This window comes from Taudactylus pleione, unplaced genomic scaffold (assembly GCF_031769625.1).
Source record: "Taudactylus pleione unplaced genomic scaffold, aTauple2 ptg000203l, whole genome shotgun sequence".
NCBI lineage: Eukaryota > Metazoa > Chordata > Amphibia > Anura > Myobatrachidae > Taudactylus > Taudactylus pleione.
In genome coordinates, this window is record NW_028284605.1 from 10,367,278 (window position 1) to 10,386,690 (window position 19,413).

The window sequence follows — 19,413 nt, forward strand, 5'->3', positions numbered from 1 at the left end:
ACAGGTATCTCCGATACCTGCTGTGGTCTCTCCTTGATACATCCGGGGGATACTTAATATTTGAGGTAAACCCCCGAAAACGTGTGTTTTCGGGGATTTTACCTAAAATATTCAATAATAAATGGGCCCCCATAGGCGGTAATGCCATGCCCAGACCGCATTGCAAATGCGGCCATTAATAAATGGGCTTGTAAATGTCATTTCTAAAACACAATCGTTCTTTCCTCTTTTTCCCAGCAATGTTGCACCCACCATATATACTAAAGTCAAAACTACCAACAAACCACAGGAAAAAGACCAGTTTACAAAATGTCACTAAACACATAGGTACTCAATGTATAAGTGGCGGTTTTCTGTTAGTATGCAAAAAAACACAGAAAGACATTAGATGGTTGTGAGTGATAGAGTTAACAAAAAGCATGCTGTCTTAGCTATCTGGACAATTAGAAGGTGAGGAATCACAATACAATTATGCACAGTCATATTAAATGGGCGATATGAATTCTTGGTGTAAAAAATTTTTGTTTTCTTTTATGATGGTGCAGCATTTATTTTTCTATAATGTAGGTGCCAGTTATATATCTATAAAATAATAAATGTTGGTCTTGTAATAATTTTTTTTACCCCCATTTACAATGAAATAATGCTGCCCCATAATATAATTAATAAATAGTATTAAAATAAACATCAATAAATACAATTCAATATTGATTTTAATATATATTTTTTTAACAATGTTGCCCATATAAGATAATTATTAATGTTCTTGACCTCCTTAGTCAATACATAGGGAATAGTCTGCAAGTTTTTGCCATTTTGCCAAACTCCACCTGTAACCAGAAAACATTGGGTTATACAATCAACAATGAAAACATATCAAAACATGTCAAATATATTCCAGTCCACATCCTTTCAAGAACACACTCATCATATCAGTGATATTATTATCAACAATTAAGCTGACAGACTTCTTCTCCACCAACTCACAGATACAGTCATATCATTCTAATAGCTATGCGCAGAGACTGTCAATGGTGCTTAGTGTTGTAGGAGAAGTTTTTTGCACCTCGGTTGTCAAACTCTCCATTGATAGTGTCATCCTGGTTTAGAATAACTAATTCACATAAAGTCTCTTTCAGGTATAAAGTATCCTTCGCATTTTCTGTCAATGCCATATACTCTCCTTCAGTGGTGGATAGTTGCTTTCTGCTCGCCCAGCTGATCACTGTTCCTGTTAGAACAAACATATATCTTTTGTGTAAAAATTATGGTCATCTTCATTTGATCCCCAGTTTGAATCACAGAAAGATTTCAGTTTAGATTTACCATGCTTCAAAAACTGACTTCAAGGAAGTTGAACCCCTCTCTTTACTGCAGTCCAGTCTGTTTCCCTGGATTGATGGCAAACTGACTCACTCGGTTTACTGGTTGTATAATGTCTGAGCGAGTTCCTATACTTGCGTAAATCAGGTTTCTAACAACACTCCGGAACTTTTTACATATCCTCTATTTCTACCTTGCTTTGTTGATTTGTGACATGGCTTTAGTGCTTTTGTTAATAGGACTGATTGGTTTTGCATCTAGCATTGCATACTTGCTAAGTGCTGCTACAATATATCCTTCTTGATCAACTGTGACAGTACCTATCTCCAAGTTTTGCAAGAATATTAAGCCTAACAGGTTATGTGCAGGAGCTAAGGACCTCATTCAGAGTCGGTCGAAGCGGCCGCACGGTCGTACGGGAAAAGGGGCCCGATATGCAAATGATTCCCTCGCAAGTTGCGTCCCTAAGTTTGGATCGGTAGCTGGCTGACCAAGGGGAGGAAGCGGCCGGAATTCAAAATAATTCGCCCCCTTCTCGTACGCATTACACGTCATCTCCGGGCAAGGATTAATCGAGACCATCGGCAACCATCGGAACTGATCGTAGAGCTTAAGGTTGACCATACCCTCTCTTAAGCTCTACGATCATGTCAGTGTAAAAACCTCCCATGTCACATGTGCCATGACGCTACTTTGTTAATTATGCACTCCCATAAACCATATGCACTCCCATAAAACGCCGTTCGCATAATTAGGCACGCCTGCGTTTGGATCTCCACTTCCCCGTTTTCAAGCACCTTCCCCTGTTACCACCCACAAACGCCTCAATCTGTCACTCAAACTACCGACCTGGCTGTGTTCAAGGAGAGAAAAATTTCGGATCGTAGCGGCTAGTTTGCGCACGCGCATTGCGAACTTTACGCATGCGCAGTATAGCGAACATCGGTGGCGTACGACCGTGCGGCCGCTTCGACCGACTCTGAATGAGGTCCTAAGTCTTTCCACTTGAATCTATACTTTGCAAATATTGTAATTATCAATTGCAGTGTACACTACTTTGCCCCATGTGAGAAGACCTCACTGTAATCAATCCCACATTTCTGCATTTATACTGTATATATATACTTTAGCAACAAGATAGACTTTGTAACGGGCAACAGTCCCATCTACACTCAGTGTTTTTACAGAAGACCCACTTGTTCTTCGCTGTCTTGCAGTGACTCAGCCTGTCAACAAGAGTCCACATATTGTTGTCATGTAATTATGCCATTTCTTTGTCTATTGCTCACTTACATTCTTTCCAGTCGTTTCTTGACATTGCTTCCTCATAATATCTCTTGGGGGGGCTTTCCTTTATTGTTTCTTACAGAACTCCTGTTTTGCACTTGTGTATTCACACTGACAATCTTTAATTCAGACAACCTTCCAACTGTCTTCGAAACAAACTTGTGCTGTGATTCCTGTTCCAGCCTCACTTTGGGTGGTGCTGTTTAACAGAACACTACATCTGTGGACTTTATGAGCTTTTATTTGTAATGTCCCATAGTCTGTATCCCTTGCTTTCTTGGCAGTATCCAACCATGATACATTGCACTGACTTGGGATCCAGCTTGAGTCTCTTTTCTTTTGGAATGTGCACATAAGTTGCAACCAAACACTCTAAAATGATTGAGATTTGATTTATGTCGAAACCACGCCTCCAGCAGTGTTTTGATCTTTACAGCAACTGTGGGTGCAGACTTTTTAGATATACTGCTTCTGCCCAAAAACATGTGCGGTCTGCACACTCACTGACACAATTTTGCTCTGGTATGTACTCAATGGTTAACTGGTGCTCAATGCTATTTTTCTTCAGGAAGATGGCTAAATTTTTATTTTATTATTCTCCCCCATTGTCAGATCTCAAAGTTTTACATTTTTGACCTGTTTGAGTCTCCACCAGACTTTCATAGTCTGCTACTGTATGTTGTTTACTACTTCCTTATTGGCTTTGATGATGTTTAAGTGTGTCATTCTCGTTAAGTTGTTGATGAATATCAGAAAATATCAATATTCACTAATCGATTTTACTTCCATCAGGCCAAAGACGTCTGTATGAACCAACGCTAATAAAGGGATGCAGTCAGAATGCCGACTGCTGGGGTTCCGGCAGTCAAAATCCCTGCGCCGGCATCAAGACTGACGGAATCCGGAAGGTAAGTACAAGGGGAAGGGGGAGGGTAAGGGGTTTGGGTTAGGCACTAGGGAGAGGGTTACATTTAGGCTGTGGGGGGGAGGCTAGGTTTAGGCTGCGGGGAGGGAGGTTTAGATACTACGGGGGCGGGGTTAGATTTAGGCACCGGGGAGGGAGGAGCAGCGTTAGGGGCTAGGTTAGGCTTACTTACCTGGGGTCATCGGCATTCTAACCTGGTCGGGTCTGGATGCCGGCATCAGGATTCTGACCACCGGGATCCCAAGCGCCATCATCCCGTACCCAACCCCTAATAATAACTCAGCTCTGGTTGCTGATTTTTGGAAGGGACAGCGGGTCTGCTTACCCATTATACAGCAGTCACACTTCAGTCTCTATGTATTGCACATGAGTATTCCCATCACCATTCAATCAAGGAGTTTCTGGACATTATCACACCCCAGATGGCTTAGCTGCCTGTGCTACAGGTCCATAGACTGGCTTGTCTCAGATGCCATCATCGCACAACACTCTTCTTTGTCTAGGACATATAGTTGCTGGCACTGGGTGGTTGTTGCTATCACAGTCTCTCTCTTATTTTGCACAACACACTTGCCCTCTGCAAACTTGACTTTAAATCCTTTGTCTTTTAGGACATGTATGGCAATGTGATTTGTCCCTGGATCTGATACAAATAGCACATCCTGGATGTCCGTGACTATTGTTTCACTTTTTATTCTCAGGTGCACCATGATTGTACCGACTTTCATGGCTGTAAGGGCTGACTGTTATAGGATCACACATTATTAGTGATGTAAACCATTCTTGATTGCAATTGAAATGCCTTGTGGCTCCAGAGTCCATTTACCAGCAATCCTTCCTGGAACTGTCTGTGACATTTAAGGCTGACTCATTCCTTTTATCATGCTTCTTCATGGGGTGGTTAATATGGATGGAAATGGTGTGAGGAAGGATTTGAATCTGAAACGCATTGGTGTTGATTAGGAGGACATACCCAAGACCATTTCCACTTACATTAAGTATACCATATGGGGTTATTTCCACTTTAAAGTTATTTCCATCTATATTAACCACCCCATGATCTACCCGGGAGTGGTGGTGGATTAATATATAATTTTTTTTCTGTGGTTAACCTTTCTCATGGTATGGAGTGGTACAAAACATCATTCTTGCGGTGTCATAATATTTTGCTATTTTTGTGATTTTTTAAATTGTTTTTTTATGGACTGTTTTTAATATCTTATTGTGGAGTATATGGATTGATCCCTTTTTTTGAATAAAAAGATTTCCTGTTTTTAATCGTATTGGGAGCAGATAAAAATTTTTGGATATACACTCTGAAACCTATGGGCTATTGAAATCCCCGCCAGTAAAGATAACTTGATGGGAATACCTGTAAGAAGTGGGAAGTGAGTGTCTGTCTAATAAGAGGTTTTGGAGGGAATTTTCATTGTCGTGAATAGTGAATGACATAAAGTAACCTTTTGGTGAACATCCATATCCTTAATTGTTCAAAGGCCTCTTCATCCTTCTGGAAAAAAGGTCAATGACTCTGGCTAACAACATGTCCCCTTAATATTTTTTTGGCGAGATACAGGGCATCTTCACGGGAATCCTTACTGGAGAGGAAGGAACTATTGACTTTAGTATTAAACAGCGCTTGTGAACCACTCCATCTCTGTTGTTTTCTTCTAATGGTTGTGACCAAACCACTGATGATACGGCCATTTGTAATCTGCTGAGTAACGCCAGCAGCTTGAGAGCAACCGGTGAAAACGCTAAATAGTAAATTAAATGGTTTGGGGGCCATTTAGTACATGTATCCTATTGTGGCTAGTTCAGCTCATTCCATTAAACTCATTAGTACCTAATTCAGTGTTTCTCCCAGGTTTATTCATGCTACTGACAGCTCGCTTGTAATCTCTGCATTGGGTAACAGTCTCCGAAATGGTGGGATATAAAAAGAATCTTAACATTATGGGCTCTTTTTATTAAAGAGCCATGTCTCCAGCCAAACATATAAAACTGTTTCCTCTATATGCTTTATATTATTTCCAGAATTTTTGCCAGGAACTTTGTATTAATAAACAAAACTATATTAAAATTTAAGTTATTTACAGCTTTATATTGCAAAAGATGGAAAACCATTTAACTGTTTTGTTTGAAAATAAGATGGAATACAAAAAAAACTATGATGCATAGCTAACAGCATCCACTGTACATAACCATTGCTGTGTATAAGACCCATATCTTAATTCATATTCCTGATGAAGTAAAGTCCCTCCTTCTAGGGGTCTATTCATTATTACTTATGGATCCGTTCACATGAGGATACACTAGATTACGCATGTATTAAGCAGAGGTGTGCAGACACGGATTTTCCCGCCAAATTCAGATTTTTCCTGTCAAATTTCCTGTCTCAGAAAGAGGCAAAACGTCATCTTTCATGGACAACATCATCTTTCATGGACTTTCGTCTATGAAAGATGATGTTTGTCTATGAAAGATGACGTTTTACCTCTTTCTAAGACCCGAAATTTGGTGGAAAAAAAATCTGAATTTGGCGGGAAAAGCCGAACCGAGTCGTGTCTGCACATCTCTAGTATTAAGTAATGGGCCCATTCATTATTAGGCCCCGATGTGCCCCCCATATTCAATTTGCTTGTGAGAACTGGCACCATTTTCAGATGGTGTTGCCGATGGCCCACTCTTTCCTATTGGAAGGAGTTCTGGAGTGCGAAGAGAGATTGGAACCAGGGCCACTGGAGGGTGCTACTGGGTCCAGAAAAAAAACATGAAGGATGTCTCTAAAAGAGACATCCTTCTTTTACAGTGCGCTGGTGGAAGCCGCATATCTAATCAGCTGCAGTTGTGGCTATCTGTCCTGACACCACTGTGACCCATCATCTGTGCTAACAGTGCAAGCAGCTCTCTGCCATGGCCGCCCAGGTTGTCAGCCTCAGCGCTGATGTGCTACAGTCACTGTGTGTACCAGCATTCCTTTGCAGAAGGTGATGAGTGAAGTGTCAGGCTGACCGGAGCTGCTGCTAGCTGCTGAAAATATTAATGGACCGCTGGGCAGGCCCAGGGACAGGGGGGTACAAAGGGTACACCCGTCCCGGGCCATAAGGTTGAGTGGGGCCACGAGATTAAGATAGGGCAGTGGCACCTAATGATTTTCATACTCACCGCACCGGTTGGCTGCAAAACTAATCCAAAAGAAAATCAATTATGCCGCCGGCTGCCTCCATCCCGCGACCCCCTCCCCACTGGTATGTCACTCCCCGGTGATCCACGGAACTTTGTACTCACGGCGCATGTGCCGTAGTGTAAATAATGAAGCTACGGTGTTGGCGTCATTGCGTGAGTCGCTGTACCTGCCCCGCACCGGCTCTTCTGTCCCTCTCCCTGTCTCCCTGCTGCAACCGCCGGCCAGTAGAGAAAGAGGCGGCCACGGTGAGATGAGCGCTGACTGCAGACACCCTTGCCATCTCTGAGGCAGCTGCAGCAGCACTGTAAGAGTCGAGTGTGTGGTAATGTACTGTAGTTACTTAATCTCCATTCTGCTGATTTTATATATATGTGTGTGTGTGTGTATATATACATATTGTGATAAGGTCGGGGTAGCGGGTCCCTCTCCTGGGGTAGATGGACACCACCTTACACACAGCAGCCAGGAAACAGTACTCCAGTCGTGGATTTTAGTGCAAGTTGGACGGTGCCAGTTTTTATTGTGCAATTTCAACAATCAATTAAACAAAATATAAAATAAACCCTAGCCCGGCTGGGCACTAACTAGACTGCAAGTTCCCTATCTAACAGAACACTAAACAAAACCCCATCCACAGTACCTTCTGATTTACAGCCAACAGTGTCTCAGAGCAAGCTAACCTGTGGCCTGCTCTCCCAGGTATGAGACACTCAGCTACAACTGAACACAGTTTAAATCAGCCAGTTCCAGGTGTAAGTCCTAATGAACCTGCTACCAGGCTGAAGGCCCAAATCCTGGAGTGGCCTGTGAATGGAGCCCTCCCTCTCCTCACATCCACACCCCCAGGACCCAAACTAGCTTTTCCGAAAGCAGATACTCTGGTCTGTTTACAAAACAGACTTCTCCTGGGGTTTTTTAGAACACATTAGCCAAAACCTAGAACAAACGTACCTGTCATTGACCACTTTACCAGTGCTTCTATCACAGTATATATATATATATATATATATATGTGTGTGTGTGTGTGTGTGTATATGTGTGTATATATATATATGTGTATGTATATATATGTATGTATGTGTATAGAGTCTACAGCGTACCGGGCCCCATGGTTTCTATTGCCGGCCCTGATGCCGGGACCGGAGTGTACTGTACATGTGAGTGTGACAGTTACAGACAGTAAGTAAGAAAGGCAAGTTGCTGGCTTGTGTAGCTATACGAGGGAAGGGGGGGGCAGGCACGCTACGCTAAAGCTATCCAAGGATTCCAAGTAACCTTGCACCGGCCCTGATTGGAACGGTATATAATCGGTAAGCCAGCTGCCGGATTCCCGATAGCCGGCTTACCAACTGCTTTATCCCGATCGAAGGGATGCAGGGCGCCGCAAGCAGACAGCCGCGGGGGGGGAGGGTTAGGTTTAGGACACCCAGGGGGGACTTAGGGTTAGGCTTCCCCCCCGGGAGGGCTAGGGTTAGGCTAGGGGGAGGGAGGGTTAGGCACCCCCGGGGGGGACTTAGGGTTAGGCACCCCCTTGTGGGACTTAGGTTTAAGCAGCGGGGAAAGGGGGGGTTAGGGTTAGGCACTTAGGGGGGGGATTAGGGTTAGGCACAGGGGAGGAGGTTAGGGTTAGGCACCCCTAAGGAGGGTTAGGGGGGTTAGGTTAGATTAGTTGATACTTACCACGATCGGGATTTCCAGCGCTGTCGGCCTTCCGCTGCCGGGCTCTGCTGTTTTGTCGGGCTGCCGCTGCCGGGATTCATACTCCCGGCCATGCGGCAGCCGGGATATCATACCGATTCCGATTGGAACAGATCCGTCCACCTCCAGTGGCCCTCTCTGTGTGCATGCGTGGACTGGACTCAGTTGACATATGCGCACTTACACTAATTAGTGGTGAAAGTGTCAGTTATAGGGATTGTGAAGCAGCTGTTTTTCAGAGTAGTCACCCCGCATCCGAAGCAATGCTGAATTGCTCAGGTACTTAAGTATCCACCGTTGCAACTCGGGTCGAGTTGGAAAGTTTATTATATAATGAGAAGACAACTTAATTACAACTTTTTTGCTGATTACAAATTTTAAAATTGACTCCAAAAATACTGTACACTTGAGCCCTATTTATGTCTTAAATAAGTCATGGCAGTCATAGGCAAACGCAGGGGGGGTTTCCGTCTGCCTGGAAACCCCCCTACCCAGCCCACACCATAACCACAATAGAGATAGTAATATAATAGATTGTTACTAGTGCTGCATGTTCATCTCAGTATCACAAATGAAATAATTAGCACCACCTGAGGATCTTTTCACATGTATCAGCCAGTAATAAATAACCTGTGCACCAAATAGAAGATCTGGAAAACATGCACTGTTAAGCTGCATACACACACAACGATTGAGTTAATGAACGATTTTAGTAAACGATTTTCTACCTTGAAAAAATTAACTAAAATCGTTTACTAAAGTTGTTCATTTACTATGTTCATTTAAATGTAATGAACGATTTTTATGAACTACAAACGATTTTTGCATATTAACTTAATGAAAATCGTTGAGTTGACAAGTCTGACTGAACTACAAACTACAAACGTGAACGCGCATGAACAATAATCGTTCATCGTTTGTCTCAGAAAGTGAATGATTTTTTCAAACGATTATCGTTAAACTATATCGTTTAACGATAATCGTTCAAAAAATCGTTGTGTGTGTATGCACCTATAGAGATGGACTGCTATAGAGCCCAATATATACATATATGTCCAGGGCAGTGCTAGGTTCTTCTGCTGCTCCTTCAGGCTCCCGGACTTGCTCCAATGCTCTGGAATGGTGCCCACATCTAAAATAAATACATTCAGCTCAGACAGGATGGCCTACTGACGCATCTAATGGCTTACTGTGATCCATGATCCTGTATATGCTGGAATTAATACACACAATACACTTTGTATGATGCTTATTAAAGCTGGTTAAGTGCTAATTGTGCCCTCTTCATTGACAGGTCACCCTCGCTCTAAAATTAAGCATTTGGAAACCCCCCTCTGGAAATCCTGCGTTTGCCACTGATGGCAGTCAGGGAACATTGGGACTGTATTTATTACATATGATATCTACAAGCCAATGTTTTTTTCAATACATTACCGTATGTGTTTTTACAAGTGCCATTTCCTGTACAAAGAGCACCAGACTGGTGTGAGGCGGAGGCCTATCAGAGTTAAAGTAAAGGGTGACACCTGATTTCTGCCAGCTCTAAGCACATGTAAAAGTCAGCTCAGTCTCTGCAGCCACTTAGCTTGAAAATCCCCCAAAGTAGGCATTCCCTCTTCCCCTTGGTTACTTTTTAGATAGCATATAGTTGACATTGCATATAGGAGTTGGGTACGAGATCCCAGCAGTCGGGATGCCGGCGGTCAGAACAGGGACGGCAACAGAAATCTTGGGGCCCGGTACACTTATATCTCTGGGGCCCCCAATCCCCCCTCCAATGCCCCCTCTCACACATACATATAGTATATATACACAAACATATATATATATATATATATATATATATGCACACGCATATATATATACATACACACACACACACACACACACACACATATATATATATATATACACAGTATATTTATTAAAAATGACAATTGCATAGTCCCTCACCTTCATGCTGAGGATGTGGACAGTCATGACTCTTGAGATTACCCCTACACTCTTCAGTTGGGGGTGCAATAAGGGGGTGGGGTCGTAAAGTGAAGTGGAGGGCTTGGGGGTGCAGAGAAGGGGGAGGTCGGGGGTTCAGTGAGAGGGAGGTTGAACAATGGGATAACAGTAAGGAAGCAGGTGGTGTGAGTTGCTGGAGCTGGGGGCAGGGGGATGCGGTCCCAGGAGGAGGAGCACCGGCCCCTGCATGTAACAGTGTGACCCAGTGTTTGACCTGGGAAGGTGAGGAAGGGTGCCAGTGGGCGGGGCTTCAGCTGGATGGCTGCTGTAACAGTTTTAATAGGTTCTGCTGCCCTGTTTTTTCTGTCCCTGATCCTCAGGACCCGGTATGGGTGTCCCCTTTGTCCACCCTGTTGCCGGGCCTAGGTCAGAATACCAACAGTGGCATCTTGACAGTCAGAATCCCGACACAATTAGGTAAGTGTCCTAACCCCTAACTCACCTTTCCCGCAGCCTAACCCTCCCCCCCGCAGCCTAACTCTCCCCCAGTGCTTAAACTTAAGCCCCCCCTAACACTTATATTTACCATCAGGATGTTAGCAGTCGGGATTCTGGAGCCGTGTTTCCTACTGCTGTCGGGATTTTGGAGCCGGTATTATGAGTGCCGGCATCCCGACTGTCAGGATGCCAGCTACATCCCATGTATAGTACTTTGGAATTAGTATTAATGAAGGTTGGTGCGCACACTATGTACAGTGTGTATACATTTGGTAACTATACATCAATTTAAAATAAAATGTAATACTTTGTGAGCATACAAACCTGAGACTTGCTACAAATTTATACAGTTCTGTTTCTGTAGGGTGTATACTATCAGTCTTCCGCCCATATAAGTTATACTGGTATACATGCCAATTCACCATGATACCGCATGGGCTGCAATCTTGAACACACAGAGCCTGAGGGGTCTATTTACTAAGCAGTGTTAGGAGACAGAGTGAAAAGTGATAAGATAGTGATAAGGTGCCAGCCAATCAGCTCCCAACTGTCATTTCACAGGCTGTGTTTGAAAAATGACAGTTGGGAGGTGATTGGCTGGCACCTTATCACTTCTCACTCTGTCTCCTAACACTGCATAGTAAATAGACCCCTAAGTCACACACAGTCTGAACACACTTACAGATGCCTGCTGTAAACAGAAAATTGATGCGACTACAAGCCCATATTCTGAGTGATACCAAACTATGCATTTGCAATGCCACAGTCCAGCGCCCGTGAGAGCAGCCGTCTTCACTATCATCGGCAGTTACACCTGCCCCACACTAGGTGCAGGAGGCGTGACCAAATTTGGAGTCCACTTTGCATATGCATGACTCAGAATTGTTAACGTCCACGACTTGGAATGGTTCTCTTACATGTGAACGCTTTGTTGCCACCCAATGGGCACCCAGCAGCTCCCATTCAGGAGCTGCAGAGAAACTCTGAATCGCTCATAAGTTTGCAAAGATGCATATGCAGCACAGTTTGCTAAACATTTCTAGATACGGCCGCATTCAAACTGCATGCGAATCAGGGGCCTCATTCAGCAGTGCAGTGATAGGCATTATAAGCAAATGCCTAGGGGCGACTCAGAATGCTAGTGGCATTCCAGGGCTGAGCTCTGCCTGTCCCCCCCCCCTGCCGTCTGCCCCTGGGGCCACCTGTCGCTGCTACCCTGGATCCGACGCAGCTACCCACTCTCTCCCCCAGCGCGCTGCCGCAATCTGAGCTCTCCGATCAGGCAGCGCAACGGATGGCCAGGCTGGTCATGTGACCTGGATCCGCATCCGCCCGGCCCTTAGTCAGAATGAGCTTCTGCATAGAAGCTCGTTCTGACAGTCTATGGGAGGCAGTGGCGGATCCAGGGGGGGCGATTGGAGCGATCACCCCCCCTAGCACAGACAGTCTGCATCATGCACTGAGCTGAGCAGTCTGTGTTCAGACTGTGCTGTGATCGGAACCTGTGACAGGCTCCGATCACAGCACTGGCTGAACACAGACTGCTCAGCTCAGTGCACGATGCGGACTGTACGGTAGCCAGAGGCTGGAGTTCTCCCCTGAACGGGGCACTATGGGAGAGACGTTATGACGTCTCTCCCATAGTTCCGAGGAGCAGCCTGGCGGACCAGAGGGCGGAGGACGCAGGAGTGGGTTTAAGGTAAGTTTTTTTTTGTGTGTGTGTGTGTCAGTGGCTATAAGGGCACTACAGGGGGCATTACTATAAGGGCACTACAGGGGGCATTACTATAAGGGCACTACAGGGGCATTACTATAAGGGCACTACAGGGGGCATTACTATAAGGGTACTCTACAGGGGCATTACTATAAGGGCACTACAGGGGCATTACTATAAGGGCACTACAGGGGGGCATTACTATAAGGGAACTACAGGGGGCATTACTATAAGGGCACTACAGGGGCATTACTATATGGGCACTACAGGGGTCATTACTATAAGGGTACTCTACAGGGGCATTACTATAAGGGCATTACAGGGGCTTTACTATAAGGGCACTACAGGGGCTTTACTATAAGGGTACTACAGGGGCATTACTATAAGGGCACTACAGGGGGCATTACTATAAGGGCACTACAGGGGGCGTTACTATAAGGGTACTACAGGGGGGCATTACTATAAGGCACTACAGGGGCTTTACTATAAGGGGACTACAGGCACTTTACTATAAGGGCACTACAGGGGCATTACTATAAGGGCACTACAGGGGGCATTACTATAAGGACACTACAGGGGGCATTACTATAAGGACACTACAGGGGGCATTACTATAAGGGCACTACAGGGGGGCATTACTATAATGGCATTACAGGGGCTTTACTATAAAGGCACTACAGGGGCATTACTATAAGGGCACTACAGGGGCCATTACTATAAGGGGACATTACTATAAGGGCACAACAGGGGGCATTACTATAAGGGCATTACAGGGGCTTTACTATAAGGGTACTACAGGGGGCATTACTATAAGGGCACTACAGGGGGCATTACTATAAGGGCACTACAGGGAGGCATTACTATAAGGATACTACAGGGGGCATTACTATAAGGGCACTACAGGGGGGGATTACTATAAGGGCACTACAGGGGCTTTACTATAAGGGCACTACAGGGGGCATTACTATAAGGGCACTACAGGGGGTATTACTATACAGGGACTCCTGCTCTAACAGAGCAGAGCTCGGAGCCGGCCCCAGTGATCAGCTGTGTGGTCTAAACAGACCACACGCTGATCACTGCTAAAAAAAAAAAAGAAAAAAAAATAGTAAAAGAACAAAAAACTTGCCTGAGTCCAGGGACCAGTGATCGGGGCTCCGGTGATGTCCTCCCTCCAGTTAGCTGGTCTCCCAGCTTGGACTGGTTCCCGGTCGTCACCTGATTGAGTCCCAGTGTGGTATTGGATGTCAGCTTACCGAAGCCACGGAGGACATCACCGGAGGACCGATGACTTGCAAGTAAGTGTAATTAAGGGAGGGGGGTCACAGGAGGTCCGCGATTGCGGGAACGGGACTTAGCAACAGGGGCGGGGCTTAGCGAGGGTCGGTCGGCACATGCATCGGCACTTGTCACTGTATTTTTTGCAAAAATACTTTTGATAAGTGTGCGGAGGGGATTCGCAGGGATAGAGCGTTATCGCAAGCTCTGTCCCTGCGAGGGATTTGTAGTAAGTCCCTGTGATATTGCCTGAATTCACAGTGCGAATTCAGTCGGTAGTATCACACTACAATCTGCATTACAAATGCGGATTGTAGTAAATAGAGCCCATGGAATTAAGATTATGATGTAAATAGTCATGGTCACTGCAAGTGTAAATGCACACAGATCTCGCGGATATGTGCATACTGCGCATGTAACGCAGAAACAAATTGGCAACTGTGTATGCGCTGTTCAAGGTGTATGCAAACCGAAGGAGATCACATGTGCAGACGGAGTGATCTGTTCATACAGGAAGCACTATTTCAGTGGGAAGGGGGGGTAACCGAGTGGCGACCATGCGTACACACGGAACTGGGAGTGTCATTGGCGTGCATGTCAATTTCGTAGTGTGCTGACGGAGACATCTGTTTCAAGTGGAATTTTTTGCACTCAGCATGAGGTGGGTGCAGGTCCAGTTATTATTGATGACACATGCAGACGCTTGGATCTTTGGCCTACATTGGCGGATTCACGCATTAGCATAAGAAAGTACGCAGCCATAGCAGATGTGTTGACCCAGAATCAAGCCCGAAATGTGTAGAGTAACCTCCCATCGTAGCTCTTTTCTCATCAATTAGTGAATACAACAGTTCAGGAGACTTTTGGATTTTGGAGCATGTGCTTTGAAGTGGATGGCAATGTGATATGACTATACTTTAAGCATTTTGCGTGAATAAACACATCTTTTATAAGGTACTGCACCGTGAGTGCTCTTCTGCGACATATTTAAGTCCGGAAGAAAACATTGAGTGCAGCTGGGAACATTGGTGAAATTTGCACTGGCTGGGATCTGTTGTTATGTATATATATATTATATATATATATATATATATATATATATTTCCTTTTCACTTCACATATCAACAGTGCAGCTTAGGACTGTTGCCAAGTGACACCACCGGATTCTCCTGATTGCAGGGGATCCTTAGTTCATAGCAATCCTTTGTTTCCAGGTACTGTGGACTCGTCACCTACACGCAGTCATCTTACTGGTAAGACTACTTAAGAAACCATCAGGGTGGAATTATGATGTTGTGAGATGCCCAGCAAATCCAGCAACTGCAATCAGTTGAAATAAGGATAAGTATTTTATTTTGCAGATGTCTCTGTCTTTTTAATATTGCTTTTTGGTAATATACTGTAGCTATTAAGAGTGCTCATCCATGTGAGGTTAAAATGACCACTTCTATTTACCCTCATTAGACAACAAATGCCGCCATGGCAACCATTTATGGAACTGAAAATGTGAAAACTCATCAAACATGAAGCTTCGGAAGTATTGTAATATAAAACAGCAGAAGGTGAACTAGAAACGCGTTCTATTCAAATTTTACAACTGCCCTATGGCTTTAACACAGGCTTTATCAGCAATTTGTAAATGCTGATACATTGAATTATTAAATGACAGCATCTTCAACAAACAGGTTATTTCATGTGTTAATGTCATCATAGGAATTAGAAATTCTCACTGTGTCTTATTTTTCTCTTACCTAATAATAATTATCTGTGCACATGGATAGATGTAATCTGCTCTGGTTCCATGATGCTTTGGTGATTGAGAGTGTGTGAAGATCCCTATGGAAAAACACAAGAGCATGCATACAAGCATATATACGAAATATTCTGCGCTGTATGTATTGAATAGAAAAATAGTTTTTGGGGCCCGCACAGGATAGGAACAGAAAAAGAACACCGTCCCTGATTGTCAGTTTTACAGTAATGGGAGGGTGCAAAGATATTTAAACAGAACCAACTTGAGGTCAAATAATGATACACAAATTGTGAAAAAAGTATTGAGAGTTGATGGTGCTCCCCTGAGTCAGAGAGATAAAATGTTGTAGGTGAAGAAAAAGAAGACTCTTTGTTGGGGGCACTCTAATAGAAAATCTTACTTGATTAGTAGAAAAATTAAAAAAATTAAAACTTAACTTTTATTCTTATACGAATAAGATAAATAATATACGATACACTACATATAACATACAGACATACAATGATACTAGCCAGGAAATGCCGACTAGGCAATGATACTTAGCCAAGAAGTGCTGACTAGCATACCACTCACAAAGAGTGAATATTAAATGTGCAACTTGCACAAAGGTAGTTATGTGAATAGTAACTAATCAGTTACTGCAAGTCACGGCGAATATATATGTGTCAGTTATTGAATATGCATAGGCCCAAAGCATATAAGAAATTGATTAAACATGACATAGACTGCAAGAGAATTTTAAGTATTAATTACCTCCTAATAAGGCACATTGTGTGACTGTACTGTGTTGTCTTTTGTATAATGAGACATGAAGGTCCAAAAATATGGAAAGAAAATGAATTGTATATTCAGAGTAATTGAAAAGTATAAACCACCAAAATATGATAATTTATCTATCGGTTCTCTCTAACCGATAGATAAATTATGATATTTTGGTGGTGTATGTTGTATCTGTATGTTATATGTAGTGTATCGTATATTATTTATCTTATTCGTATAAGAATAAAAGTTACGTTTTAATTTTTCTACTAATCAAGTAAGATTTTCTATTAGAGTGCCCCCAACAAAGAGTCTTCTTTTTCTTCACCTACAACACTGTATATATTGAAAGGAGCTCAAATAAACAAAATTACTTGAATGAGAAAGTATGAGCGCTAAAAATAATAAAAATATTATGAAGAGAGAGTGATTTAAATAAATAAAATGAATAAACAACCAAAGACTTGTTTATAGCCCTTTTTAGGGGATTGATTGGGAGCAGGTGGAGAGCGATGTTAAAGTCCACTTGTTTTAGGGGATTGATTGGAAGCAGGTGGAGAGCGATGTTAAAGTCCACTTGTTTTAGGGGATTGATTGGGAGCAGATGGAGAGCGATGTTAAAGTCCACTTGTTTTAGGGGATTGATTGGGAGTAGGTGGAGAGCGATGTTAAAGTCCACTTGTTTTAGGGGATTGATTGGGAGTAGGTGGAGAGCGATGCTAAAGTCCTCTTGTTTTAGGGGATTGATTGGGAGCAGGTGGAGAGCGATGTTAAAGTCCACTTGTTTTAGGGGATTGATTGGGAGCAGGTGGAGAGCGATGTTAAAGTCCACTTGTTTTAGGGGATTGATTGGGAGCATGTGGAGAGCGATGTTAAAGTCCGCTTGTTTTAGGGGATTGATTGGGAGTAGGTGGAGAGCGATGTTAAAGTCCACTTGCAAAAGGAATTGTACAAAGTTCCAGGAGGCTGGGTTGGTAATGAGGCTATTTCTCACCCTATTATTCCCTACCTCTAGGGGCTTTGGTCCTCTTGTAAATGGGAGATTCACCCTCAGTTAGCCACATCAGGCAATCGCGGCACCCGGAAATGACGTCAGACGCCTGGAAATGCTCAGCAAGCACGGACAGCTTCAGTGTGATGCCCCTCTTCCTCTCTCCCTTGTTGTTTCCAACGCGTTTCACGCCACTGCGGGCTCTTTGTCAAGGATAAGTGGGTGTTTCTTCTTGAAGTCCTTATATAGGGGTAACTATATTAGGATAGGTTAAAAACCTGAAGTTCCGGCCAGATGTGACATACAAAAAGGCAGTATGCACATGGTAATGGATGAATAGTTTCTATTCATTATAAAAATCTCTCTCTTCAATTAATTTTGTAAAAAATTATTTGTAGTGAAAGAAATAAATGTATAAAATATATTTCTATATTGTGAATATATAAAAAAATAAAAATCAGTAGTTTATGTGAAGGAGGGGAAGCAGGTAAGGGGGTTTTTAAAATTGAAAGTGACCGCAAAAATGATATGGTTTAAAGAAAGGCTTTCAATTCTATATCAATATTCAATCCGTGTGGTTCCAATGTTTGTAATTGGTATATCCACTTTGTTTCATGTTGTTTTAATTTTTTAACCAGATCTTCTCCTCTCCAATGTGATTGTATTCGTTTAATGCAATAAATTTCAAACCTTTTGGGTGACTATTGTGATACTTCAAAAAATGTGCAGATAGGCTGTGAGTAGACCCTTTTTTAATATTGTAAAGATGTTCTGAAATTCTGATCTTTATTTTCTTTTTGGTCTGGCCTACATACTGTATTCCGCACAGACATTCTATCAGGTAAATGGCCCCTTCTGTTTTTGCATGAACGATTCTCTTGTATTTTGAATTCTTTCTTCGTTTTTGTTCAGTTGAAATTTGAGGTGGGTTTCATTGATGTTTTTTGATTTTTGCAGCCCATGCATTTAAGACACTGAAAACATCCCTTATTGATGGTGCCTACTCTTGTTTCTGTTGATATGTTGCTTTTTGTAAGTTCAGTTTTTAGATTTTTTGCTTTCTTGTACGTTTTTCCCTGCTGAAGCTAATTAGGGGTTTTAAATAGCGGCGGCAGGTGCTTTTTTGCAGCTGTGAATAAGTGATGCAGAATAGCACTTAGGTTTTTTTTTTCTAAAAAATAACTATGGCCATCAAATTTAGGGTACATGAAAATGGGTGCAAGCATATTTTTAAGTCCCTAAAGTGCAATTTTAAAATTCTTCAAAAATGCACCTGCCGCTACTACCCGCAATAAAGAAAACACCTGCCGCATACTTGGGAACCCCTCTGGAATCTATTTTGCTACTTTAGGATTTTGTTCCCAATATTTTTTTTTTAACCCCAAAATTCAAGTAAATTTTTTGGGGTGTCCCGATTATTTATTTATTTAAAAAAAAAAAAACTTTTTTGACACAGATTATTTTTAGGGGACACTCCCAGGGGTGCAGGCTATTTTTTTTAGCCTGCACCCTTAAACCCCAATTCTGCATTTTTTTTCACCATGTAAAACATGGTGAAAAGTTATCCCCATTTTTTAACAAAGACTTTTCACACCGGCAAAAAGTCTTTGAAATTGAATATGGGGATAATGCAAACAGGTGAAAATTAAGTCATCGGCAATAAATGATCACCGATAACGAGTTTTCGCTTCAAATTGAATACTGCCCTAAATCAGTTTGGTTTAGTATTGCAACAGAGCAGATCTGCCCTTTGTGGTGCTTGCCTCTCTTACAGCCTTTGGAGATGGCTCTGAAAACTATAAGTGAACTTGTGGAAGGTAAAACAAAATACATTGGCTGCCACTTGCTTCACAAACCAATGCATATTGTGGTAAATCTAGGAGTATCAGTGAAATCATCAGTGTGTGGTGAGATGCACGGTCTCAGAAATGCATGGCGGTCTACCGTCTTATGGGTGTATTATGGGACTGTGACGGGCATGTTGCAGAACTGGTTGCAAACTCAGATGCGTAATAGCCTACATTGCAGGCCTTTCTCTGATGGA